The sequence below is a fragment of the Rattus norvegicus genome, chromosome 10 (assembly GCF_021556685.1).
Source record: "Rattus norvegicus strain SHRSP/BbbUtx chromosome 10, alternate assembly SHRSP_T2T, whole genome shotgun sequence".
Lineage (NCBI taxonomy): Eukaryota > Metazoa > Chordata > Mammalia > Rodentia > Muridae > Rattus > Rattus norvegicus.
In genome coordinates, this window is record NC_141543.1 from 18358610 (window position 1) to 18386288 (window position 27679).

General features: G+C 42.1%; 3 pseudogenes; 2 read left to right on the forward strand and 1 right to left on the reverse strand.

Moving 5' to 3' along the window:
- The first annotated feature begins 804 nt into the window (after positions 1–804).
- On the forward strand, positions 805–1321 carry Eif5a-ps1 (eukaryotic translation initiation factor 5A-pseudogene 1; annotated as a pseudogene).
- A 23692-nt stretch (positions 1322–25013) lies between these two features.
- Positions 25014–25591, forward strand: Rps9-ps16 (ribosomal protein S9, pseudogene 16; annotated as a pseudogene).
- On the reverse strand, positions 26206–26394 carry Olr1379-ps (olfactory receptor pseudogene 1379; annotated as a pseudogene).

A 27679-nucleotide genomic window follows, 5' to 3' on the forward strand; every position in this document is an offset into this window, starting at 1 on the left:
ATCAACTTCTCAATGATTTAGTATACATTTAGGTATAGTGCATGGGGATATCAAGGAAGAAATTAAAATGGCATCTGTGGAAAAGATGATGTATTAATGCAGGGGGTAGAGGTTCTCAGCTATTGACGTTTTCTAACATCCTTGGCAAGGCTACTCCAGTAGGAAGAACCAGGGCTTTGGGAGTACTGGGAAACAAGTGTTCTGGGAAACACGGTTAATGATCAGGGACCCAAATTAATGGTAGAATTAAATAATATTGACATACAAGGCTTGGTGGATACAGAAGCTGATGCTAGTATACTTTTCCAAAATCAAGACTGGCCATTTCAGGTTTACATACAGATCATAGGAATTGGTAAATTACCAGGAATAAGACAAAGGGTTGTGGGGATCAGAAGGGCAAACAGGGAAGTACAGACATTATGTGGCCGACCCAGTAATTTATGAGGAACAAATCTCTTACGACACTAGGGTATGCAAATTAATATTCTTGTGGGCTGGAGAGATGGCTCAGAGGTTAAGAGCATTGTCTGCTCTTTCAGATATCCTAAGTTTAATTCCAAGCAACAACATGGTGGCTCACAAACATCTATACTGAGATTTGGTGCCCTCCTCTGGCCTGCAGACATACATGCAGGCAGAATGCTGCAAACATAATAAAAAATTAAATATTTTTTTAAAAAATAGCCAGCTATGGCGCAAGAGGCGGCGGCAGCGGCGGCAGCAACACAGTAGCGGTTTCAGAGCGGTTGGGCTCGTGGCAAGCGGACCAGGTCGAGTCAGTGCGTTCGCGTGAGTGTGCGTTCGCCCGAGCTGGAATCGAAGCCTCTTAAAATGGCAGATGATTTGGACTTCGAGACAGGAGATGCAGGGGCCTCCACCACCTTCCCAATGCAGTGCTCAGCATTATGTAAGAATGGTTTTGTGGTGCTCAAGGGCCGGCCGTGTAAGATCGTCGAGATGTCTACTTCGAAGACTGGCAAGCAAGGCCATGCCAAGGTCCATTTGGTTGGTACTGATAATTTTACTGGGAAGAAATATGAAGATATCTGTCCATCGACTCATAGCACGGATGTCCCCAACATCAAAAGGAATGACTTCCAGCTGATTGGCATCAGGATGGGTACTGATCCCTACTCCAGGACAGTGGGGAGGTACCTGAGGGAGACCTTGGAAAGGAGATTGAGCAGAAGTATGACTGTGGAGAAGAGATCCTGAGCACAGTCTGTCCGCTATGACAGACGAGGCAGCTGTTGCAATCAAGGCCATGGGAAAATAACTGGCTTCCTGGGTGGTGGTGGTGAAAGCAGTGATCAGTGAGCCTACAGCTGCCCCTCTCCCAGCCATGGCTGGGCCCTTGGCTGGACTCCTATTAAATTTATTTGACGTTTTATATTGGCTTTCCTCACCCCTTCAAACTGTCGGAGAGACCCTGCCCTTCACCTAGCTCCCTTGGCCAGGCATGAGGGAGCCATGGCCTTGGTGAAGCTACCTGCCTCTTCTCTCGCAGCCCTGATGGGGGAAGGGAGTGGGCACTGCTTGTGGTTTAGGTTCCCCTCTCCCTTTTCCTTTTTAATTCAATTTGAAATCAGAAAGCTGTGGATTCTGGCAAATGGTCTTGTGCCTTTTATCCCACTCATCGAGATCTGGTACCCAGTTCTACATCGTCCTTCACCCCCAAGGACCACTGGGGACCAGCCCCCTTCCCTGCCTGTGTCTCTTACCAAACCCCTTTAGGGGTGGTCAGAAGAGGAGGGGGAAGGAGACACAATCCCTCGTGCATCTTGGAAGGCCTTGCCCCCATGGGCTTTACCCTTTCATGTGGGCTTGCTCCCTGACACATTGGTTAAAAACCAAACCTGAATAAAACTACAAGTTTAATATGAAAAAAATAGCCAGTTCTCTGTACCCAAATCCTGTAGGGGAGAGAGCTGGACTCTCAGAAGTGCGAAAATCCTGAGAGCTCAGAGGAGAACACCAATTCTGCTCACATTCCTGGCCCAAGAGGACCCACCTAGAGCCTTCTGGACACAGGAACCCAGAAATAGTCTAGGACAGGGCCCTTCTAGTTTCTGCCTGCCCCCAGAGCTGACCTGGTCCCACAGCTCTCTGTACCCAAATCATGTGGGGGAGAGAGCTGGACACTCAGAAGTATGGACAATCCTGAGAGCGCAGGGGAGACCACCACTTCTCTCCTGCCTAGAGCCCTCTGGACACAGGAACCTAGGAGCAGTCAGAAACAGGATCCTTCCAATCTCTGCCTGTGCCCAGAGCAGAAAGGCAGACTCCAGGAGCTCTGACAGACGTGAGAACAGAGGTAAGACCACCACTTCTGCTCCGAAAGAACTGCCTGGAGCCCTCAGAACACAGGAACCCAGGAGCAGTCTGGACAGGATCCATCCGGTTTGTTCCTGCTCCCTGAGCTGACAATGTGACATAGCTCTCTGTACCCGAATCCTGCTGAGAGAAAGCCAGTCTCCAGGAATGCAGAGAGACAGGTTTACAGGACAGTCAAGCTACTGTCAGAATAGCAAGACCAGCTAACACCGGAGAGAAGCAGATGTAGATAGGCAAAGGCAAGAACCTAAGCAACAGAAACCAGGGCTACGTGGCATCATCAGAACCCAGTTCCCCCACCACAGTGGACCCTGGATACCTCAACACATTGAAAGAGCAATATTTGGATTTAAAATCACATCTCATGATTATGATAGTGGACTTTAAGAAGGACATAAATAACTCTCTTAAAGAAATACAGGACAACACAGATAAACAAGTAGAAGTCCTTAAAGAGGCAACAAAAAAATCCCTTAAAGAATTACAGGAGGCACTCAATTGGCAGGTCCCGGACACCACCCAGACCTGAAGGGACCCCGTTAACAGCTCCCTGTACCCAAATCCTGTGGGAGGGAGAGCTAAACCTTCAGAGGGGCAGACATGCCTAGGAAGAGAGAAGAGACTACACTCAGCCCACATTTCTGACTCCAGAGGAAAGCACCTAACGACATCTGGGACCACTGTGCACCAGAGCCCCAGAAAAAGGCAGAACAAGCCCTTCTGCTTGCCGCCTTCACGGAGAGCTCAAAAGCAGCCTCCCAGGAGCAACTTCAGCCAAGGGACCAGAGGAAAGACCAACTTTTCTGCTCCAAGTGACCTGCCTGGTGGACTCAGGACACACGCCCACATGAACAGCTGAAGACCAGTAGACAGGAAAGACTACACACCAGAAACCAGAACTCTCTGTTCCCATAACAGGCTGAAAGAAAACAGGAAAACAGGTCTATAGCACTCCTGACACACAAGCCTACAGGATGGTCTAGCCATTCTCAGAAATAGCAGAACAAGGTAACACCAGAGACAACCTGATGGCAAGAGGCAAACGCAGGAACCCTAGCAACAGAAACCAAGACTATATGGCATCACCTAAGCCCAATTCTCCTACCAAAGCAAACACTGAATATCCAAACACACCAGAAAAGCAAGATCTTGATTTGTAAATCACATTTGACCATGATGATGGAGAACGTCAAGAAAGACATAAAGAACTCCCTTAGAGAAACACAGGAAAACATATACAAGTAGAAGCCTACAGAGAGGAATCACAAAAATCCATGAAAAAATTCCAGGAAAACACAACCAAACAGGTGAAGGAACTAAAAATGGAAATAGAAGCAGTAAAAAAGCACAAAGTGAGACAACCCTGGATATAGAAAACAAAAGGAAGAGACAAGGAGCTGTAGATACAAGCAACACCAAAAGAATACAAGAGATGGAAGAGAGAATCTCAGGAGCAGAAGATTCCATAGAAATCATTGACACAACTGTCAAAGATAATGTAAAATGGAAAAAGCTACTGGTCCAAAACATACATGAAATCGAGGACTCAATGAAAAGATCAAATCTAAGGATAATAGGTATAGAAGAGAGTGAAGACTCCCACCTCAAAGGACCAGTAAATATCTTCAACAAATTTATAGAAGAAAACTTTCCTAACCTAAAGAAAGAGATGCCCATAAACAAACAAGAAGCCTACAGAACTCCAAATAGATTGGACCAGAAAAGAAACTCCTCCCATCACATAATAGTCAAAACACCAAATGAGCAAAATAAAGAAAGAATATTAAAAGCAGTAAGGGAAAAAGGTCAAGTAACATATTAAGGCAGACCTATCAGAATTACACCAGACATCTCACCAGAGACTATGAAAGCCAGAAGATCCTGCACAGATGTCATACAGACCCTAAGAGAACACAAATGCCAGCCCAGGTTACTGTATCCAGCAAAACTCTCAACTAACATAGATGGAGAAACCAAGATATTCCATGACAAAACCAAATTTACACAATATCTTTCTACAAATCCAGCACTACAAAGGATAATAAATGGTAAAGCCCAACACAAGGAGGCAAGCTACACCCTAGAAAAAGCAAGAAGTTAATCATCTTGGCAACAAAACAGACAGAAGAAAAGCACACAAACATAACCTCATATCCAAATATGAATATAACAGGAAGCAATAATCACTATTCCTTAATATCGCTCAACATCAATGGCCTCAACTCTCCAATAAAAAGACATAGATTAACAAACTGGATATGCAATGAGGACCCTGCATTCTGCTGCCTACAGGAAACACAACTCAGAGAAAAAGACAGACACTACCTCAGAGTGAAAGGCTGGAAAACAACTTTCCAAGCAAATGTTCTGAAGAAGCAACCTGGAGTACCATTCTAATGTTGAATAAAATCAATTTCCAACCAAAAGTCATCAAAAAAGATAAGGAAGGACACTTCATATTCATCAAAGGAAAAATCCACCAAAATCAACTCTCAATCCTAAATATCTATGCTCCAAATACAAGGGCACCTACATACACAAAAGAAACCTTACTAAAGCTCAAAATACACATTGCACCTCACACAATAATAGTAGGAGATTTCAACACCCCACTCTCATCAATGGACAGATCATGGAAACAGAAATTAAATAGAGACATAGACAGACTAACAGAAGTCATGAACCAATAGACTTAACAGATATTTATAGAACATTCTATCCTAAAACAAAAGGATATACTGACTTCTCACAACCTCATGGTACTTTCTCCAAAATTAACCATATAATTGGTCAGAAAACAGGCCTCAACAGATACAGAAAGATAGAAATAGTGCCATGCGTCCTATCAGACCACAACGGGCTACAGCTGGTCGTCAATAACAATAAGGGAAGAATGCCCACATATACATGGAAGTTGAACAATGTTCTACTCAATCATAACCTGGTCAAGGAAGAAATAAAGAAAGAAATTAAAGACTTCTTAGAATTTAGTGAAAATGTAGGTACAATATACCCAAACAATGAAAGCTGTGCTAAGAGGAAAATGCATAGCTCTGAGTGCCTGAAGAAAGAAACAGGAGAGAGCATATATCAGCAACTTGAGAGCACACATAAAGCTCTGGAACAAAAAGAAGCAAATACACCCAGGAGGAGTAGAAGGCTGGAAATAATCAAACTCAGAGCTAAAATCAACCAAGTAGAAACAAAAAGGACTATACAAAGAATCAACAGAACCAAAAGTTGGGTCTTTGAGAAAATCAAGAAGATAGATAAACCCTTAGCCAGACTAACGAGGGGACACAGTGCGTCCAAATTAACAAAATCAGAAATGAAAAGGGAGACATAACTACAGAATCAGAGAAAATTCAAAAAATCATCAGATGCTACTACAAAAGTCTATATTCAACAAAACTTGAAAATCTGCAGGAAATGGACAATTTCCTAGACATATACCAGGTACCAAAGTTAAATCAGGAACAGATAAACCAGTTAAACAACCCGATAACTCCTAATGAAATAGAAGCAGTCATTAAAGGTCTCCCAACCAAAAAGAGCCCAAATCCAGACAGGTTCACTGCAGAATTCTATCAGACCTTCATAGAAGACCTCATACCAATACTATCCAAACTATTCCACAAAATTGAAACAGATGGAGAACTACCGAATTCCTTCTATAAACCCACAATTATTCTTATACCTAACCCACACAAAGACAAAACAAAGAAAGAGAACTTCAGACCAATTTCCCTTATGAATATCGACGCAAAAAGACTCAATTAAATTCTGGCAAACCGAATCCAAGAGCCCATAAAAAAATCATCCATCATGATCAACTAGGCTTCATCACAGGCATGCAGGGATGGTTTAATATACAGAAAACCATCAACGTGATCCACTATATAAACAAACTGAAAGATAAAAAACCACATAATCATTTCATTAGATGCTGAGAAACCGTTTGACAAAATTCAACATCCCTTCATGATAAAAGTCCTGTAAAGAATAGGAATTCAAGGCCCATACCTAAACATACTAAAAGCCATATACAGCAAACCAGTTGCTAACATTAAACTAAATGGAGAGAAACTTGAAGCAATCCCACTAAAATCAGGGACTAGACAAGGCTGCCCACGGGACTAGACAAGGCTGCCCACTCTCTCCCTACTTATACAATAAGTTCTTGAAGTTCTAGCCAGAGTAATCAGACAACAAAAGCAGATCAAAGGGATACAGATTGGAAAGGAAGAAGTAAAAATATCACTATTTGCAGATGATATGATAGTATATTTAAGTGATCCCAAAAGTTCCACCACAGAACTACTAAGCCTGATGAACAGCTTCAGCAAAGTGGCTGGGTATAAAATTAACTCAAACAAATCAGTAGCCTTCCTCTACACAAAAGAGAAACAAGCCGAGAAAGAAATTAGGGAAACGACACCCTTCATAATAGATCCAAATAATATAAAGTACCTCGGTGTGACTTTAACCAAGCAAGTAAAAGATCTGTACAATAAGAACTTCAAGACTCTGAAAAAGAAATTGAAGAAGACCTCAGAAGCTGGAAAGGGGGGTTGGGGAGTTAGCTCAGCGGTACAGTGCTTACCTAGGAAGCACAAGGCCCTGGGTTCAGTCCCCAGCTCCGGAAAAAAAAAAGAACCAAAAAAAAAAAAAAAGAAGAAGCTGGAAAGATCTCCCATGCTCATGGATTGGCAGGATTAATAGAGTAAAAATGGCCATTTTACCAAAAGCAATCTACAGATTCAATGCAATCCCCATCAAAATACCAATCCAATTCTTCAAAGAGTTAGACAGAACAATTTGCAAATTCATCTGGAATAACAAAAAAACCAGGATAGCTACAACTATCCTCAACAATAAAGGGACTTCAGGGGGAATCACTATCCCTGAACTCAAGCAGTATTACAGAGCAATAGTGATTAAAAACTGCAGGGTATTGGTACAGAGACAGACAGATAGACCAATGGAACAGAATTGAAGACCCAGAAATGAACCCACACACCTATGGTCACTTGATTTTTGACAAAGGAGCCAAAACTATCCAATGGAAAAAAGATAGCATTTTCAGCAAATGGTGCTGGTTCTACTGGAGGTCAACATGTAGAAGAATGCAGATCGATCCATGCTTATCACCCTGTACAAAGCTTAAGTCCAAGTGGATCAAGGACCTCCACATCAAACCAGATACACTCAATCTAATAGAAGAAAAAGTGGAGAAGAATCTCGAACACATGGGCACTGGAAAAAATTTCCTGAACAAAACACCAATGGCTTATGCTCTAAGATCAAGAATCGACAAATGGGATCTCATAAAACTGCAAAGCTTCTGTAAGGCAAAGGACACTGTGGTTAGGACAAAACGGTAACCAACAGATTGGGAAAAGGTCTTTACCAATCCTACAACAGATAGAGGGCTGATATCCAAAATATACAAAAACTCAAGAAGTTAGACTGCAGGGAGACAAATAACCCTATTAAAAAATGGAGCTAAACAAAGAATTCACAGCTGAGGAATGCCGAATGGCTGAGAAACACCTAAAGAAATGTTCAACATCTTTAGTCATAAGGGAAATGCAAATCAAAACAACCCTGAGATTTCACCTCATACCAATGAGAATGGCTAAGATCAAAAACTCAGGTCACAGCAAATGCTGGGGAGGATGCAGAGAAAGAGGAACACTCCTCCATTGTTGGTGAGATTGCAGACTGGTACAACCATTCTGGAAATCAGTCTGGAGGTTCCTCAGAAAATTGGACATTGAACTGCCTGAGGACCCAGCTATACCTCTCTTGGGCATATACCCAAAAGATGCCCCAACATATAACAAAGACACGTGCTCCACTATGTTCATAGCAGCCTTATTTATACTAGCCAGAAGCTGGAAAGAACCCAGATGCCCTTCAACAGAGGAATGGATACAGAAAATGTGGTACATCTACACAATGGAATATTACACAGCTATCAAAAACAATGACTGTATGAAATTCATAGGCAAAAGGTCGGAACTGGAAAATATCATCCTGAGTGAGGTAACCCAATCAGAGAAAAACACACATGGTATGCACTCATTGATAAGTTGCTATTAGCCCAAATGCTTGAATTAGCCTAGATGCACAGAACACATGAAACTCAAGACGGATGACCAAAATGTGAATATTTCACTCCTTTGTTAAAAGGGGAACAAGAATACCATTGGGAGGGAATAGGGAGGCAACATTTAGAACAGAGGCAGAAGGAACACCCATTCAGAGCCTGCCCCACATGTGGCCCATTACATATACAGCCACCAAACTAGATAAGATGGATGAAGCAAAGAAGTGCAGGCCGACAGGAACCAGATGTAGATCTCTCCTGAGAGACACAGCCAGAATACAGCAAATACATAGGCGAATGCCATCATTAAGCCACTGAACTGAGAATGGGACCCCCGTTGAAGGAATCAGAAAAAGGACTGAAAGAGTTTGAAGGGGCTTGAGACCCCATGTAAACACCAATGCCAACCAACCATAGCTTCCAGGGGCTAATTCATTACCCAAAGACTATACATAGACTGACCCTGGGCTCCAACCTCATAGGTAGCAATGAATAGCCTAGTAAGAGCACCAGTGGAAGGGGAAGCCCTTGGTTCTGCCAAGACTGAACCCCCAGTGAACATGATTGTTGGGAGGAGCACAGTAATGGGGGAAGGATGGGGAGGGGGACACCCATAGAGAAGGGGAGTCAGAGGGTTTAGGGGGATATTGTCCTGGAATCCAGGAAAGGGAATAACAATCGAAATGTAAATAAGAAATATCCAAGTTAATAAAGATGGAAAAAAAAAGAATTACAGGAAAACTAAGCCAAACAGGTAAGGAAATTGAACAAAACCATTCAGGATGTAAAAATGGAAATAGAAACAATAAAGAAATCACAAAAAGAGAAAACCCTGAAGAACCTAGGAAAGAGATCAGGAGTCACAGACACAAGCAATAACAACAGACTACAAGATATAGAAGAGAGAATCACAGGGGCAGAAGATACCATACATTGAAACAATAGTCACATAAAATGTAAAATACAAGAATATCCTAACCCAAAACATCCAGGAAATGCAGGACACAATAATACCATCAACCCTAAAGATAATAGGTATAGAGGAAAATGACTCCCAAATTAAAGGGCAAGTAAATATCTTCAACAAAATTATAGAAGAAAACTTTCCTAACCTAAAGAAAGTGGTACCCATAAACATACAAGAAACCTACAGAACTGCAAATAGATTGGACCAGAAAAGAAATTTCTCCCATCACATAATAGTCAAAACATCAAATACACAAAACAAAGAAAGAATATTAAAATCAGTAAGAGAAAAAGGTCAGGTAACATATAAAGGCAGACATATCAGAATTACACCAAACTTCTCACCACAGACTATGAAAGCCAAAAGATCATGGGCAGATGTCATACAGACCCAAAGAGAACACAAATGCCAGCTCAAGCTACTATAGCCACCAAACTCTCAATCAACATTGATTAAAAAACCAAGATATTCTGTGACAAAACCAAATATACACAATATCTTGCCACAAATACAGCCCTAAAAAGATAATAAATGGAAAATTCCAACCCAAAGAAAGAAAATACACAGTAGAAACAGCAAAAAAAAGTATCTTCTTGCAACAAATCCAAAAGAAGACACACAAATATAACTCTACCTCTAACAACAGGAAACAACAATCACTATTCCTTAATATCTCTTAATATTAGTGGACTCAATTCCTCAATTAAAAAAAACACAGACTAACAGACTGGATATCTAAAGAGGACTCAGAACTTTGCTGCATACAGGAAACACACCTCAGTGACAAAGACAGACACTACCTCAGAATAAAAGGCTAGAAAACAATTTTCCAAGCAAATGGTCTCAAGAAACAAGCTGGAGTAGCCATTCAAATATCCAGTAAAATCGACTTTCAGCCAAAAATTATCAAAATAGATAAGGAAGGACACTTCATATTCATCAAATGAAAAATTCACCCAGATGAACTCTCAATCCTGAATATCTATGCTCCAAATGCAAGGTAGCTACATTCATAAAAGAAACCTAACTAAAGCTCAAAGCACACATTGCACCTCACACAATAATAGTGGGAGGCTTCAACACCACACTCTCAGCAAAGGACAGATCATGAAAACAGAAACTAAACAGAAACACACAGAAAAGAAGAGAAGTTATGAATCAAATGAATTTAACAGATATCTATAGAACATTTCATCCTAAAACAAAAAGAGTATACCTTCTTCTCAGCACGTCATGGTACCTTTTTCAAAATTGACCATATAATCAGTCACAAAACAAGCCTCAACATATACAAGAAGATGGAAATAATATCATGTATCCTATCAGATAACCACAGACTATTCCTTCAATAGGCTGGTCTTCAATAACAACAAAAATGACAGAAAGCCCACATACACATGGAAGTTACACAACACTCTACTCAATGATAACTTGGTCAATGCAGAAAGAAAGACTCCTTAAAATTTAATGAAAATGAAGGCACAACAAACCCAAAATTATGGGATGCAGTGAAAGCAGTGCTAAGAGGAAAATGTATACCTCTGAGTGCCTCCAAAAAAAATTCGAGATAGCATACATTAACAGCTTGACAGCACACCTATAACAAAAAGAACAAAAAGAAGCAAATTCACATACAAGGAGTAGAGGGTAGAAAACAATCAAACTCAGAAGTGAAATCAACCAAGTAGAAACAAAAAGAACTATACAAAAAATCAAAAAAAAAAAAAAACAGGAGCTGGTTCTTTGAGAAAATCAACAAGACAGATAAACCCTTAGCGAGACTAACTAGAGGGCACATAGGAAGTAACAAAATGTTAACAAAATCAGAAATGAAAAGGGAGACATAACAACAGAATCTGAGTTAATTTAAATGATCATCAGATCCTACTACAAAAACCTATATTCAACAAAATTAGAAAATCTGGATGAAATGAACAATTTTCTAGACAAATACCAGGTACCAAATTTAAATCAGGATCAAATAAACCATCTAAACAGTCCCATAACTCCTAAAGAAATAGAAGCAGTTATTAAAAGTTTCCCAACCAAAAAAGCCCAGGACCAGATGAGTTTCATGGAGAATTCTATCAGACCTTCATAGAAGAACTAATACCAATACTGACCAAACTATTCCACAAAATAGAAATAGAATGAGCACTATCCAATTCCTTCTTTGAAGTCACAATTACATTTATACCTAAAACACACAAAAAACACTGCAAAGAAAGAGAATTTCAGACCAACTTCCCTGATGAATATCGATGGAAAAATACTCAATAAAATTCTGGCAAACTGAGTCCAAAAAACCTATCAAAACAATCATTCACCATGATCAAGTAGGCTTCATCCTGGGAATGCAAGGATGGTTCAATATACAGAAATCAATCAACGTAATCCACTATGTAAACAAACTGAGGAAAAAAGTCACATGACCATTTTATTAGATGCTGAGAAAGCATTTGACAAAATTCAACATCCCTTCATGATAAAAGTCCTGGAAAGAATAGGAATTCAAGGCCCATACCTAAACATACTAAAAGCCATATACAGCAAACCAGTAGCTAACATTAAACTAAATGGAGAGAAACTTGAAGCAATCCCACTAAAATCAGGGACTAGGCAAAGCTGCCCACTTTCTCCTTACTTATTCAATATAGTACTTGAAGTCCTAGCCAAAGCAGTAAGACAACAAAAAGAGGTCAAATGGATACAAGTTGGAAAGGAAGAAGTAAAAATATCACTATTTGCAGATTATATGATTGTATACTTAAGTGACCCCAAAAGTTCCACCAGAGAATGAATAAGCCTGATAAACAACTTCAGCAAAGTGCCTGGATATAAAATTAACTCAAACAAATCAGTAGCCTTCGTCTACTCAAAAAACCTGAGAAAGAAATGAAAGAGATGACACCATTCACAATAGTCAAAAATAATATAAAATACCTGGGTATGACTCTAACCAAGCAAGTAAAATATCTGCATGATAAGAACTTCAAGTCTCTGATAAAAGAAATTGAAGAAGATCTCAGAAGATGGAAGGATTTCCCATGCTCATGGATTAACAGGATTAATATTGTAAAAAATGGCCATCTTGCCAAAGGCAGTCTACAGGTTCAATGCAATTCCCATTAAAATTCCAACTCAATTATTCATAGAATTAGACAGAAAATGTGCAAATTCATTTGGAAAAGCTAAATACCCAGGAGAGTAAAAACTATTCTCTACAATGAAAGAATTTCTGAGGGAAATCACCATCCCTAACTTCAACAAGAGAAGATTCATAAATTTTGAAAAGCATATAAGTAGAACCCAACAGACAGTGAATGGCACTCTTGCATTGGATCACCCTGCAATGCTTTGCTGGTCTTCACAGATCTTCACTTGTCATGAATGTCTAGAGAGAAATGCACCAAAGAACTTCCTGTGGTATCCTGGATGCTTCTTGCTACTTCTGTAGACTTGTGCCAATTTGACAGAGCCTTGTGATGTCTTCAAGATCAAGTCACTGCTACTGATTCCTGTTTGGTGTTGGAATGGACTACCACTACTGATTTGTGTTGGATATTTTAGACTGGACTGCTGATATCCTGACAACAAAGATTGATATCACCCCAAAGACCTACTTCTAAACAAATCCACATCCCCCTTATCCTATTAACCATGTTTCTCCCCTACTTTTGATCAATGGACTAGAAGGGAGGTTGAAGAATTTAAGAACCCTTATTAAAGTAGGTTTCATGAAAAATCTAATCCTACAGTTCATGAGGTGTTCCATTTTAGACTGGGAACAGCAGGGCTAGAGCAGCAAATAATGTTACTGACAGTTACCTCAGGATGGCAAACAGCAGTGCCCAGCACTTAGTTCCACTACCCAGATCTGGTTACCATATACATGCCCTTCTACTCATCTAAGGCTGGGCTCAACTGGACTCTAGGGAAACAGAACCAAATTGCAAAAGTAGATATTCTCATACACACACACACACACACACACACACGCACGCACGCACGCACGCACGCACGCACGCACACACCACTAAAACAAAATAACAACAAATCCTGTCTAAAAAAAAAACAAAAAAAAACAAAAAATCAAATAAAGCAATAGTTTCTACCCTCTTCTATTGTTTTGGCCTGTGTGTCAACTGTGAGTCACCAGGACTTGTCACCAGCTTTTGGTGCCGCTTTTAGAAATATGGCATTTGTTAGTGGTCTCAGGCAAGGAAGTGGGTTCAGATAAGAATATTAGAAACAATCTGCACCCAAATCCCGTGGGAGGGAGAGCTAAACCTTCAGAGAGGCAGACAAGCCTGGGAAACCAGAAGAGACTGCTCCCTGCACACACATCTCGGACGCCAGAGGAAAAAGCCAAAGACCATCTGGAACCCTGGTGCACTGAAGCTCCCGGAAGGGGCGGCACAGGTCTTCCTGGTTGCTGCCGCTGCAGAGAGCCCCTGGGCAGCACCCCACGAGCGAACTTGAGCCTCGGGACCACAGGTAAGACCAAATTTTCTGCTGCAAGAAAGCTGCCTGGTGAGCTTGGGACACAGGGAAGCAGAATTTCTCTAGGACCGGGCACGTTCTGTGTTTACCGGAAGTCCCACACCCGCGGATCCCGGCCCGCAGCAGCTCTAAGCTCCCAGACCCGGTGAGAGAGAGACCCAACCGCCTGGTCAGGTGGGCACTCCTGAGGCTGCAGAGCGGAAGAGACCACCAACACTGCTCACCCCTGCCCACATCCCTGGCCCAAGAGGAAACTGTATAAGGCCTCTGGGCTCCCGTGGGGGAGGGCCCAGGAGCGGCAGGACCCCTGCCAGAGACACCTCCGGACCCTGAAGGAAACAGACCGGATAAACAGTTCTCTGCACCCAAATCCCGTGGGAGGGAGAGCTAAACCTTCAGAGAGGCAGACAAGCCTGGGAAACCAGAAGAGACTGCTCCCTGCACACACATCTAGGACGCCAGAGGAAAAAGCCAAAGACCATCTGGAACCCTGGTGCACTGAAGCTCCCGGAAGGGGCGGCACAGGTCTTCCTGGTTGCTGCCGCTGCAGAGAGCCCCTGGGCAGCACCCCACGAGCGAACTTGAGCCTCGGGACCACAGGTAAGACCAAATTTTCTGCTGCAAGAAAGCTGCCTGGTGAGCTTGGGACACAGGGAAGCAGAATTTCTCTAGGACCGGGCACGTTCTGTGTTTACCGGAAGTCCCACACCCGCGGATCCCGGCCCGCAGCAGCTCTAAGCTCCCAGACCCGGTGAGAGAGAGACCCAACCGCCTGGTCAGGTGGGCACTCCTGAGGCTGCAGAGCGGAAGAGACCACCAACACTGCTCACCCCTGCCCACATCCCTGGCCCAAGAGGAAACTGTATAAGGCCTCTGGGCTCCCGTGGGGGAGGGCCCAGGAGCGGCAGGACCCTTGCCAGAGACACCGCCGGACCCTGAAGGAAACAGACCGGATAAACATTTCTCTGCACCCAAATCCCGTGGGAGGGAGAGCTAAACCTTCAGAGAGGCAGACAAGCCTGGGAAACCAGAAGAGACTGCTCCCTACACACACATCTCGGACGCCAGAGGAAAAAGCCAAAGACCATCTGTTACCCTGGTGCACTGAAGCTCCCGGAAGGGGCAGCGCATATCTTCCTGGTTGCTGCCGCTGCAGAAAGCCCGTGGGCAGCACCCCACGAGCGAACTTGAGCCTCGGGACCACAGGTAAGACCAACTTTTCTGCTGCAAGAAAGCTGCCTGGTGAACTCAAGACACAGGCCCACAGGAACAGCTGAAGACCTGTAGAGAGGAAAAACTACACGCCCGAAAGCAGAACACTCTGTCCCCATAACTGACTGAAAGAGAGGAAAACAGGTCTACAGCACTCCTGACACACAGGCTTATAGGACAGTCTAGCCACTGTCAGAAATAGCAGAACAAAGTAACACTAGAGATAATCTGATGGCGAGAGGCAAGCGCAGGAACCCAAGCAACAGAAACCAAGACTACATGCCATCATCGGAGTCCAATTCTCCCACCAAAACAAACATGGAATATCCAAACACACCAGAAAAGCAAGATCTAGTTTCAAAATCATATTTGATCATGATGCTGGAGGACTTCAAGAAAGACATGAACACACTTAGGGAAACACAGGAAAACATTAATAAACAAGTAGAAGCCTACAGAGAGGAATCGCAAAAATCCCTGAAAGAATTCCAGGAAAACACAATCAAACAGTTGAAGGAATTAAAAATGGAAATAGAAGCAATCAAGAAAGAACACATGGAAACAACCCTGGATATAGAAAACCAAAAGAAGAGACAAGGAGCTGTAGATACAAGCTTCACCAACAGAATACAAGAGATGGAAGAGAGAATCTCAGGAGCAGAAGATTCCATAGAAATCATTGACTCAACTGTCAAAGATAATGTAAAGCGGAAAAAGCTACTGGTCCAAAACATACAGGAAATCCAGGATTCAATGAGAAGATCAAACCTAAGGATAATAGGTATAGAAGAGAGTGAAGACTCCCAGCTCAAAGGACCAGTAAATATCTTCAACAAAATCATAGAAGAAAACTTCCCTAACCTAAAAAAAGAGATACCCATAGACATACAAGAAGCCTACAGAACTCCAAATAGATTGGACCAGAAAAGAATCACCTCCCGTCACATAATTGTCAAAACACCAAACGCACAAAATAAAGAAAGAATATTAAAAGCAGTAAGGGAAAAAGGTCAAGTAACATATAAAGGGAGACCTATCAGAATCACACCAGACTTCTCGCCAGAAACTATGAAGGCCAGAAGATCCTGGACTGATGTCATACAGACCCTAAGAGAACACAAATGCCAGCCCAGGTTACTGTATCCAGCAAAACTCTCAATTAACATTGATGGAGAAACCAAGATATTCCATGACAAAACCAAATTTACACAATATCTTTCTACAAATCCAGCACTACAAAGGATAATAAATGGTAAACCCAACATAAGGAGGCAAGCTATACCCTAGAAGAAGCAAGAAACTAATCGTCTTGGCAACAAAACAAAGAGAATGAAAGCACACAAACATAACCTCACATCCAAATATGAATATAACGGGAAGCAATAATCACTATTCCTTAATATCTCTCAATATCAATGGCCTCAACTCCCCAATAAAAAGACATAGATTAACAAACTGGATACGCAATGAGGACCCTGCATTCTGCTGCCTACAGGAAACACACCTCAGAGACAAAGACAGACACTACCTCAGAGTGAAAGGCTGGAAAACAACTTTCCAAGCAAATGGTCAGAAGAAGCAAGCTGGAGTAGCCATTCTAATATCAAATAAAATCAATTTTCAATTAAAAGTCATCAAAAAAGATAAGGAAGGACACTTCATATTCATCAAAGGAAAAATCAACCAAGATGAACTCTCAATCCTAAATATCTATGCCCCAAATACAAGGGCACCTACATACATAAAAGAAACCTTACTAAAGCTTAAAACACACATTGCACCTCACATAATAATAGTGGGAGATTTCAACACCCCACTCTCATCAATGGACAGATCATGGAAACAGAAATCAAAAAGTGATGTCCACAGACTAAGAGAAGTCATGAGCCAAATGGACTTAACGGATATTTATAGAACATTCTATCCTAAAGCAAAAGGATATACCTTCTTCTCAGCTCCTCATGGTACTTTCTCCAAAATTGACCATATAATTGGTCAAAAAACGGGCCTCAACAGGTACAGAAAGATAGAAATAATCCCATGCGTGCTATCAGACCACCACGGCCTAAAACTGGTCTTCAATAACAATAAGGAAAGAATGCCCACATATACGTGGAAATTGAACAATGCTCTACTCAATGATAACCTGGTCAAGGAAGAAATAAAGAAAGAAATTAAAAACTTTTTAGAATTTAATGAAAATGAAGATACAACATACTCAAACTTATGGGACACAATGAAAGCTGTGCTAAGAGGAAAACTCATAGCGCTGAGTGCCTGCAGAAAGAAACAGGAAAGAGCATATGTCAGCAGCTTGACAGCACACCTAAAAGCTCTAGAACAAAAAGAAGCAAATACACCCAGGAGGAGTAGAAGGCAGGAAATAATCAAACTCAGAGCTGAAATCAACCAAGTAGAAACAAAAAGGACCATAGAAAGAATCAACAGAACCAAAAGTTGGTTCTTTGAGAAAATCAACAAGATAGATAAACCCTTAGCCAGACTAACGAGAGGACACAGAGAGTGTGTCCAAATTAACAAAATCAGAAATGAAAAGGGAGACATAACTACAGATTCAGAGGAAATTCAAAAAATCATCAGATCTTACTATAAAAACCTATATTCAACAAAATTTGAAAATCTTCAGGAAATGGACAATTTCCTAGACAGATACCAGGTATCGAAGTTAAATCAGGAACAGATAAACCAGTTAAACAACCCCATAACTCCTAAGGAAATAGAAGCAGTCATTAAAGGTCTCCCAACCAAAAAGAGCCCAGGTCCAGACGGGTTTAGTGCAGAATTCTATCAAACCTTCATAGAAGACCTCATACCAATATTATCCAAACTATTCCACAAAATTGAAACAGATGGAGCCCTACCGAATTCCTTCTACGAAGCCACAATTACTCTTATACCTAAACCACACAAAGACACAACAAAGAAAGAGAACTTCAGACCAATTTCCCTTATGAATATCGACGCAAAAATACTCAATAAAATTCTGGCAAACCGAATTCAAGAGCACATCAAAACAATCATCCACCATGATCAAGTAGGCTTCATCCCAGGCATGCAGGGATGGTTTAATATACGGAAAACCATCAACGTGATCCATTATATAAACAAACTGAAAGAACAGAAACACATGATCATTTCATTAGATGCTGAGAAAGCATTTGACAAAATTCAACACCCCTTCATGATAAAAGTCCTGGAAAGAATAGGAATTCAAGGCCCATACCTAAACATAGTAAAAGCCATATACAGCAAACCAGTTGCTAACATTAAACTAAATGGAGAGAAACTTGAAGCAATCCCACTAAAATCAGGGACTAGACAAGGCTGCCCACTCTCTCCCTACTTATTCAATAGAGTTCTTGAAGTTCTAGCCAGAGCAATCAGACAACAAAAGGAGATCAAAGGGATACAGATCGGAAAAGAAGAGGTCAAAATATCACTATTTGCAGATGACATGATAGTGTATTTAAGTGATCCCAAAAGTTCCACCAGAGAACTACTAAAGCTGATAAACAACTTCAGCAAAGTGGCTGGGTATAAAATTAACTCAAATAAATCAGTAGCCTTCCTCAACACAAAAGAGAAACAAGCCGAGAAAGAAATTAGGGAAACGACACCCTTCATAATAGACCCAAATAATATAAAGTACCTCGGTGTGACTTTAACCAAGCAAGTAAAAGATCTGTACAATAAGAACTTCAAGACACTGAGGAAAGAAATTGAAGAAGACCTCAGAAGATGGAAAGATCTCCCATGCTCATGGATTGGCAGGATTAATATAGTAAAAATGGCCATTTTACCAAAAGCAATCTACAGATTCAATGCAATCCCCATCAAAATACCAATCCAATTCTTCAAAGAGTTAGACAGAACAATTTGCAAATTCATCTGGAATAACAAAAAACCCAGGATAGCTACAGCTATCCTCAACAATAAAAGGACTTCAGGGGGAATCACTATCCCTGAACTCAAGCAGTATTACAGAGCAATAGTGATAAAAACTGCATGGTATTGGTACAGGGACAGACAGATAGACCAATGGAATAGAATTGAAGACCCAGAAATGAACCCACACACCTATGGTCACTTGATTTTTGACAAAGGAGCCAAAACCATCCAATGGAAAAAAGATAGCATTTTCAGCAAATGGTGCTGGTTCAACTGGAGGGCAACATGTAGAAGAATGCAGATCGATCCATGCTTATCACCCTGTACAAAGCTTAAGTCCAAGTGGATCAAGGACCTCCACATCAAACCAGACACACTCAAACTAATAGAAGAAAAACTAGGGAAACATCTGGAACACATGGGCACTGGAAAAAATTTCCTGAACAAAACACCAATGGCTTATGCTCTAAGATCAAGAATCGACAAATGGGATCTCATAAAACTGCAAAGCTTCTGTAAGGCAAAGGAAACTGTGGTTAGGACAAAACGGCAACCAACAGATTGGGAAAAGATCTTTACCAATCCTACAACAGATAGAGGCCTTATATCCAAAATATACAAAGAACTCAAGAAGTTAGACCGCAGGGAAACAAATAACCCTATTAAATAATGGGGTTCAGAGCTAAACAAAGAATTCACAGCTGAGGAATGCCGAATGGCTGAGAAACACCTAAAGAAATGTTCAACATCTTTAGTCATAACGGAAATGCAAATCAAAACAACCCTGAGATTTCACCTCACACCAGTGCGATTGGCTAAGATCAAAAACTCAGGTGACAGCAGATGCTGGCGAGGATGTGGAGAAAGAGGAACACTCCTCCATTGTTGGTGGGATTGCAGACTGGTAAAACCATTCTGGAAATCAGTCTGGAGGTTCCTCAGAAAATTGGACATTGAACTCCCTGAGGATCCAGCTATACCTCTCTTGGGCATATACCCAAAAGATGCCTCAACATATAAAAGAGACACGTGCTCCACTATGTTCATCGCAGCCTTATTTATAATAGCCAGAAAATGGAAAGAACCCAGATGCCCTCAACAGAGGAATGGATACAGAAAATGTGGTACATCTACACAATGGAATGTTACTCAGCTATCAAAAACAACGAGTTTATGAAATTCGTAGGCAAATGGTTGGAACTGGAAAATATCATCCTGAGTGAGCTAACCCAATCACAGAAAGACATACATGGTATGCACTCATTGATAAGTGGCTATTAGCCCAAATGCTTGAATTACCCTAGATCCCTAGAACAAACGAAACTCAAGACGGATGATCAAAATGTGAATGCTTCACTCCTTCTTTAAATGAGGAAAAAGAATACCCTTGGCAGGGAAGGGAGAGGCAAAGATTAAAACAGAGACTTAAGGAACACCCATTTAGAGCCTGCCCCACATGTGGCCCATACATATACAGCCACCCAATTAGACAAGATGGATGAAGCAAAGAAGTGCAGACCGACAGGAGCCGGATGTAGATCGCTCCTGAGAGACACAGCCAGAATACAGCAAACACAGAGGCGAATGCCAGCAGCAAACCACTGAACTGAGAATAGGTCCCCTATTGAAGGAATCAGAGAAAGAACTGGAAGAGCTTGAAGGGGCTCGAGACCCCAAAAGTACAACAATGCCAAGAAACCAGAGCTTCCAGGGACTAAGCCACTACCTAAAGACTATACATGGACTGACCCTGGACTCTGACCCCATAGGTAGCAATGAATATCCTAGTAAGAGCACCAGTGGAAGGGGAAGCCCTGGGTCCTGCTAAGACTGAACCCCCAGTGAACTAGTATGGGGGGAGGGCGGCAATGGGGGGAGGGTTGGGAGGGGAACACCCATAAGGAAGGGGAGGGGGGAGGGGGATGTTTGCCCGGAAACCGGGAAAGGGAATAACACTCGAAATGTATATAAGAAATACTCAAGTTAATAAAAAAAAAGAAAAAAAAAGAATATTAGAAACAGAGACCATGGGGCTTTTTTTACTTCTTTGCCCAACTGCTACCTTAATTGACCTCTTTGCTTAACTACTATCTTGTGTGATCTTTGTTTGATTACTTTGTCTTTGTTCTAAGAACTGACCATGTTTTTTAGATGTACCTAGAATGATATAAAAGCAGGCTGGAGATAAATAAAGCTACTTCAGCCTCAGTACAGGCTGGAGTCATATTATAATTTTCTCTGTTTTTCTTTTTCAGTCCTCACTCCCTCGGTTGAGACCCTGTCGACTGACTGAGCTGGCTTGGTCAACCAAGCTGGGTCTCATTCCCATGTTTCATCGTCTCTCCCTGGGTCTCCCCATGCACGGTCTGCTACAGAGCAGACTGTACAGGAGAGAGTCAGCGGACAAAAAGGCTCACTCCCACAGCACATCTTCCCTTTGTAAATCATGTGGCCAAAGTCAACAAGGTCCACATTCCCTCAGGAAGGACAATGATTGGTCAGAAGCCACAACAGATGTGTAAACATTATTTTACAGGGGAGTGAATGGTAGAGGCCTGTATGTCAGTTTATTACAAAAGCTAACAACAGCAGTGCATCTGAGAAACTAGAGACCTGGATTGCATTGATTACATTTTGCAAGTCTTTTGAAACAGGAACTCATAAAACAGAAGTGTCTTCAAGCTTTCAATGTAACTGGGCCAGCATAAACTCAATCATTCCATATTTACCTTCTGAATTCTGGAATTACATGTATGAGTTACCACACATTGTTTTAAGACAAACACCAAGGGCTCATGATATGGCACATGCTTACAATCCCAGCAATCAGTTTGCTAAGGGAAGAGAATTATTGATTAATTTAAGGGCAGCCTGAATCCATGGCAAAATCCAAGTATGAAGGAGGTGGAGAGAGAAAGTAATATTATCAGAAGATAATTATAAAGGTGGGCTGGAATGTAAGTCATGAGTAGAGTACCTAGCACACCTAGTGGCTGGTTCATCCAGGTTCTGGATAAAACAATGATAGTATAGAGGACACAGCACAGCCTAGAGGTTGGGCAATGCCAGGATTTCACTCAGTCAACCAGGCTTAACTGCTCTTCCTGGTTTCATATCTCATTACAATTAAAATATTAGATAGGGGATGGAGGGCCTGCTCAGTGGGCAGAGCACTTGCTGCTCTTACAACTGTGGGTTCAATTTCCAGGTCCCACAGGGTAGCTCACAGCTGCCTGGAACTCTAGCTCCATGTCTCCATGGGCCCAAGGCACATGGTGCACATACATGCATCCAAGCATAACACTTGCACAAATAAAATAAATAAATTCCCCTGAAATGTTTTGTTCAACATAAATAAAAATGTTAGATGAAAATGTAAGTAGACAATAAAATATATTCCATGTGCAGAATTATATTGGGACAGTAAAAGAGAGTTCAAATCTGGGACCAGTTGCAAATTTTAAGTGATGCCTTCCTTTTCTTTTGCCTCTGTTTCAAATATTCCAAGAAGGAACATATGATATACATTGACACATCTCACACAAACATCATCCTCCTCAAAGAAACATGATTTGGAGAAGTTTTAAGTGCATCACAAAGTCTTAAATGATATATGGTAAAACAGACACGAGTAACAGTGTTTGTGCTAAAAAAGGAGGAGTTTGACAAAGGACACGAGTCAGGTGGCTTGGAGAAGGGATTTTAGAAATGTTTCTCCTTTCCTCGTCATACATGTCTTCATTTTCTTTAACAACAACAAAAGAAAGCCAATCTCAGGATCTGTGCAGAGGGCAGGCGATGGCTCTCAGAGGCGGACCCTAGGGTCCAGGGCTCGCCTTGCTGCCCACAGCTTGAAAGCAAGCAAAGGTTCAGGCTATACTTTGTTTCCCTATTGTGGTAAACTTTCTCAGCTACCTATACTAGTTATCTCAAAGACTTATAAGCTGTCTAGCTTCTGGAACTTCCTCTTTATGTCCTTCACAGCCTGATCTATAAATGCCATAGTCAATGTGGCCCTATGTTCCTCAGAGCTAGGATCATAGAGTGTATATTGACAGAAAGCCTACATAAGTCATTCTAGGAAGGCAGAAGGTGTCTCATCAGGGCCCTGCTGAACCTCTCTTACCTTAGTCAAATCAGTGGGTCATTTTGCTGCACACTTGAGACCTGCCAAAAGAGTCTGGTGGTAAACTTTCCAGCACTCCTTACCTGCTGCCTCATTGTAGTCCCAGTTATGCTTCCTAAAGGGGAATCCCTCATCTATGTCAGCAGGGTTCTGGGTTGGGGCCCCATTATTCCCTAGGATATTCTTCCTGTCCTCCAGGAGAATTCATTCCTTCTCCTTGGTGGTAAAAATAACTTGTAAAAGCTGCTGACAGTCCTTCCAAGACTGTGAAAAGAATGGACTCTACTACATTAGTGAGGCCCTTGGGTTTATCTGAAAAGGGTGGGTGCTGAGCTTTCCAGTTATAGAGATGAGAGGTGGAAAAGGGCCAGTATTACATGCCCTGATTCCCTGTTGTATCTGCAGGCCCAAAGGCCTGCTGGGGGAGGGCCACAGTGGTGTCAGGGGACACAGCTCTGACACCCTCATGGAAGGACCTGTGTCCTCCTCTGGGGGGCATGAGTAAAGGGCACAGAGCCAGGATCCGTAGAGCCTCAGCCTCTGCTTGGGGCTCCTGCAGTGCACTCACGGCAAGAGCAGGTGGATACGGGGTAGGGAGATCAAGTAGGAGAAGATCTGCAGTTCCCGATTCCTGGAGAACTTCTATCTTCTTCCCTGAGCCAGACAGTGGCTCAGGCTGAGTCTTAAATGTCAGAACCCTGTTAGGGAGAAAAGAGTGGATCCACACAGTGGTGCTAGTCATAAGCTCTTTCCAGACAATTATATAGGAGACTTGATCTGGATGACCGGCAGATCCAGATCCAAGCCCCAGGATCTTACGCTTGATTGACATGATTATGGGAAGATCAAATGTCCCTTCCTGGGGCCAATTGACCCCAACAACTGGCTACTCAAATACACACGGGTCTGGAGCTCCTTGTTCTTTATGTCTACTAACAAATTGTATGCACATCTATGGACCTCATCCCGATGCTCCAGGACCAGACCTGGAGAAATGGTAGAAAGTTTCTGTCCCATGTCTAAAACTTTCATCAGTCCAAGTCCAAGAACACAAAGAAGAATAATTAACACACAGACAGACCACTCACCCCCTCCATGGGTGAAACAGACATTACCTGGTGACTTGGCCAGTTCACACTGGTCCAGAGTCTGCCAATTCTGGTGACGCAGCCAGCTCACATTCTCCGAGCCTTCCTGATGTTTACAAGCACAAGCCAAAAGACAAAACAGAGGAGACACAGACAACTGTGGTACCTGCTCAAGGCATTTCCTCCAATTCACCAACCTCCTGTGGGTCACCCGACAAGAGGTGAGCTCCCTAGACAACACACCAAATGTGAGGTTCTAGTTGAACCTCTACCAAGACCCCTTGAATGAGACTCATGGAGATGGTGATTGATGCAAAAGCAAGAGGAGGTTTATTGTTCCAGCATATTGGGGTTGGCCTGCTTCGAGAGGGAGACAACTCTAAGAAGACTCTAACAGGGAGTTATATCCCTTTGATACGGGCATATTTCAAACAATAAGGGCAGAATTCAAACAATAGTAAATAGGCCAGGTACTATTGGTAGGGCAAAGTGACCTTCAAACTGACTCATGGTCAGTGGACCATTCAGGACTTTCTAAGAGGGTCAGATGGAGAGTCAAAAGTGGCTTTGTTTGACTATTTGGCTTATAGTTGTTCCAGGAACTAAACTAGTTCTACCATTCCTGGAAGGGAAGGTTCTTTGCGCTCAGAGGTTTGTGGTGGAATTTTCCCACTGGCCTTAGATTGACCCCAACTCTGGCTGCTTCAGTTTTTGTCACAGGCCTGAGTTCATAGGTGCAGCAGACCTAGCAAAGTCAACATGCGGGTCACCAGAAGCTGGGTTTGTTACAAAACCTATGTATGACCCACACAGAGACCCTTCGAGAAATCGCATCTCAACCAGGAGCTAAAGTTGATTGGAGCGTATGGACTCTGGGACAAACTCGAGATGTGGAAGGTCAAATTTACCCTGACAAAGATCCGTCAGGCTGCCCAGGAGCTGTTGACGCTAGATGAGAAGGATCCTCGGCGTCTGTTTGAAGGCAACACTCTCCTGAGGCGACTTGTTCACATTGGGATGCTGGATGAGGACATTATGAAGCTGGATTACAACCTGGGCCTGAAGATTGAGGATTTCTTGGAAAGACAGCTGCAGGCCTAGGTCTTTAAGCTGGACCTGGCCAAATCTATTCACCATGTCCATGTGCTCAAACACCAACATCACATCAGGGTCTGCAAGCAGGTGGTGAACATCCCATCCTTCATTGTTCATCTGGAGTCCCAGGAGCACATTGACTTTGCCCTCCATTCTCCTTATGGTGGTGGGTGCCCAGGCAGAGTGAAGAGGAAGAATGCCAGGGTAGTGCTGGAGCTGGTGATTATGAGGAAGAGGACTAATTAATACCTTGTTGCACTGGAGGATTGCCTAGTTTTCTGTTGACAAATAAAATAGAATTGATATTTGGAAAAGAAAGATTCATCCTTATACTTCTGCTCCTCTAGAACCACTCCAGTACAAACTTCTATATTAGTCAGGGTTCTCTAGAGTCACAGAACTTATGGGAAGTCTCTATAGAGTAAGAGAATTTGTTGATGATTTACAGTCTGTAGTCTAACTCCCCAACAATGGTCGACAGCAGCTGTGAATGGAAGTTCAAGGATCTAGTAGTTGCTCAGTCCCACAAGGCAGGCAAGCAAAGAGAAAGGATCTTTCTTCTTCCAATGTCCTTATATCAGTCTCCAGCAGAAGGTGTGTCCCAGACTAAAGGTGTGTACCACCATGCCTGGATCTGGGACTTGCTTTGTCCCAGAGAATCTTTAACTCAGAGATCTCCTTGACTTTGTCTATTGGGATTCATAACCACTATGCCTCCAGATCTCCATGACAAGATCCAGGTCAGAAACTTGTATCTCTGAGCCTCAATATCAGGATGACAGGAGAGTCTTCCAATTCTGAATTGTAGTTCATTCCAGATATAGTCAAGTTGATAACCATGAATAGCCTCTACACAGAGGAAGAAGTACATAGGGGTGTGCAGGCATGAGTCTGTGCCAATGACCAGGATGATGAGCATATATCCCAGGACAGTGACCAGGTACATGGTGAGGAAGAGCAGGAAGAGGAGCTGCTGCTGCTGGGGCTGCCTGGAGAGTCCCAGGAGGAGGAACTCAGAGACACTGGATTGGTTGGTGCCTCCCATTGAACTATGAGCAGGCAAAGATGTACTTGGGGATACTGGTGAGGACTGGAAGATTAAAATAACAGAGAAATAGGTCAGAGGAGCTAGTGCAAGCGTGAGCATTCTGCCCAGTGCAGTGACTTAACTTCTTCATTAGTGCAGTCTGATAGCTTGTTTATGTGTTGTGTGTCCCATGTCAGGAAGACATGGGACAGGTTATGACAGCTCCTGTTGGTGGGTTCCTGGTCAGCCATGTGTGCCTCTTGTTCTTTGAGACAGGGTCTCCCTTGTTATCCAGGGTAACCTAGAATTCTCCTGACTTTGGCTCCCAAGTTCATTGGGAGATGACAACAATGCCTGACCATCTATGTTTTTAAAAGCATGGTTTTTAAGAACCATAGGCTCAAGAATTGGAGGAGAATTAGATGGGAGGATTCAGTGGTCCATGCCTGGAATCCCAGTGTGCAGAAAGCAGAAGTGCAGGACCAGAGTTCAAGGTTCAAGAGTTCAGAGTTCAAGCTGAAGGGCCAATCTGAGAGCAGCCTAAGCTATATCCAGTTTCTTATAAATGCCTATCAATGGATGAATGGACAAATAAATTATAGTTGTATTTATACACACAGTGTTTATTAAAATATGTGAACCAAATGAGATCATTTGAAGGAGAATAGAGAGAAAAATTTTAATGTAGTAAGTCAAATATGCTAGACTCAAAAAAACCTGAATTTCTTTGTTTGTTTGTTTGTATATAGACAAGGTTTCTTTCTATAGTTCAGGATGTCCCAGAACTGGGTATGTAGACCAGGCTCACCTTGAACTCACTGAGATTCTCTGCCTGCTAAGTTCTGAGATTAAAAGTGTGTGTAGCTACCACAACCCAGTTACATTTCTTTTTAAATGGAGAAATATGGGTTAAAAACAAAAACAAAACTTGATTAATTAATAAGGCCAGGTATGGTGATGGACACATTTAATCTCAGTACTCCAGAGGCAGAGACAAGTAGATTTCTGTTAGTTTGATGCTTGGCTGATCAATATAGAGTCTAGGACAGCCAGAGCTATAGAGAGAAAATCTATCTTTTTTAAATGAATTAATTCTATTACTTTTAATAATAATGTATAATAATTTCTTAAAAACCTTAAAGTAGAAGGGGACCTACTTCAAGTGACAGGGAGAGCAGAGGGGATGGAAATGGTAGTGAAATATGAAATGATTTGCTTGTAATCAAAGTATATTTTCTACATGAGTAAAAATGGCATCATAAGGGATAGAGAGATGGTTCAGTGGTTGAGAGCACTGATGGCT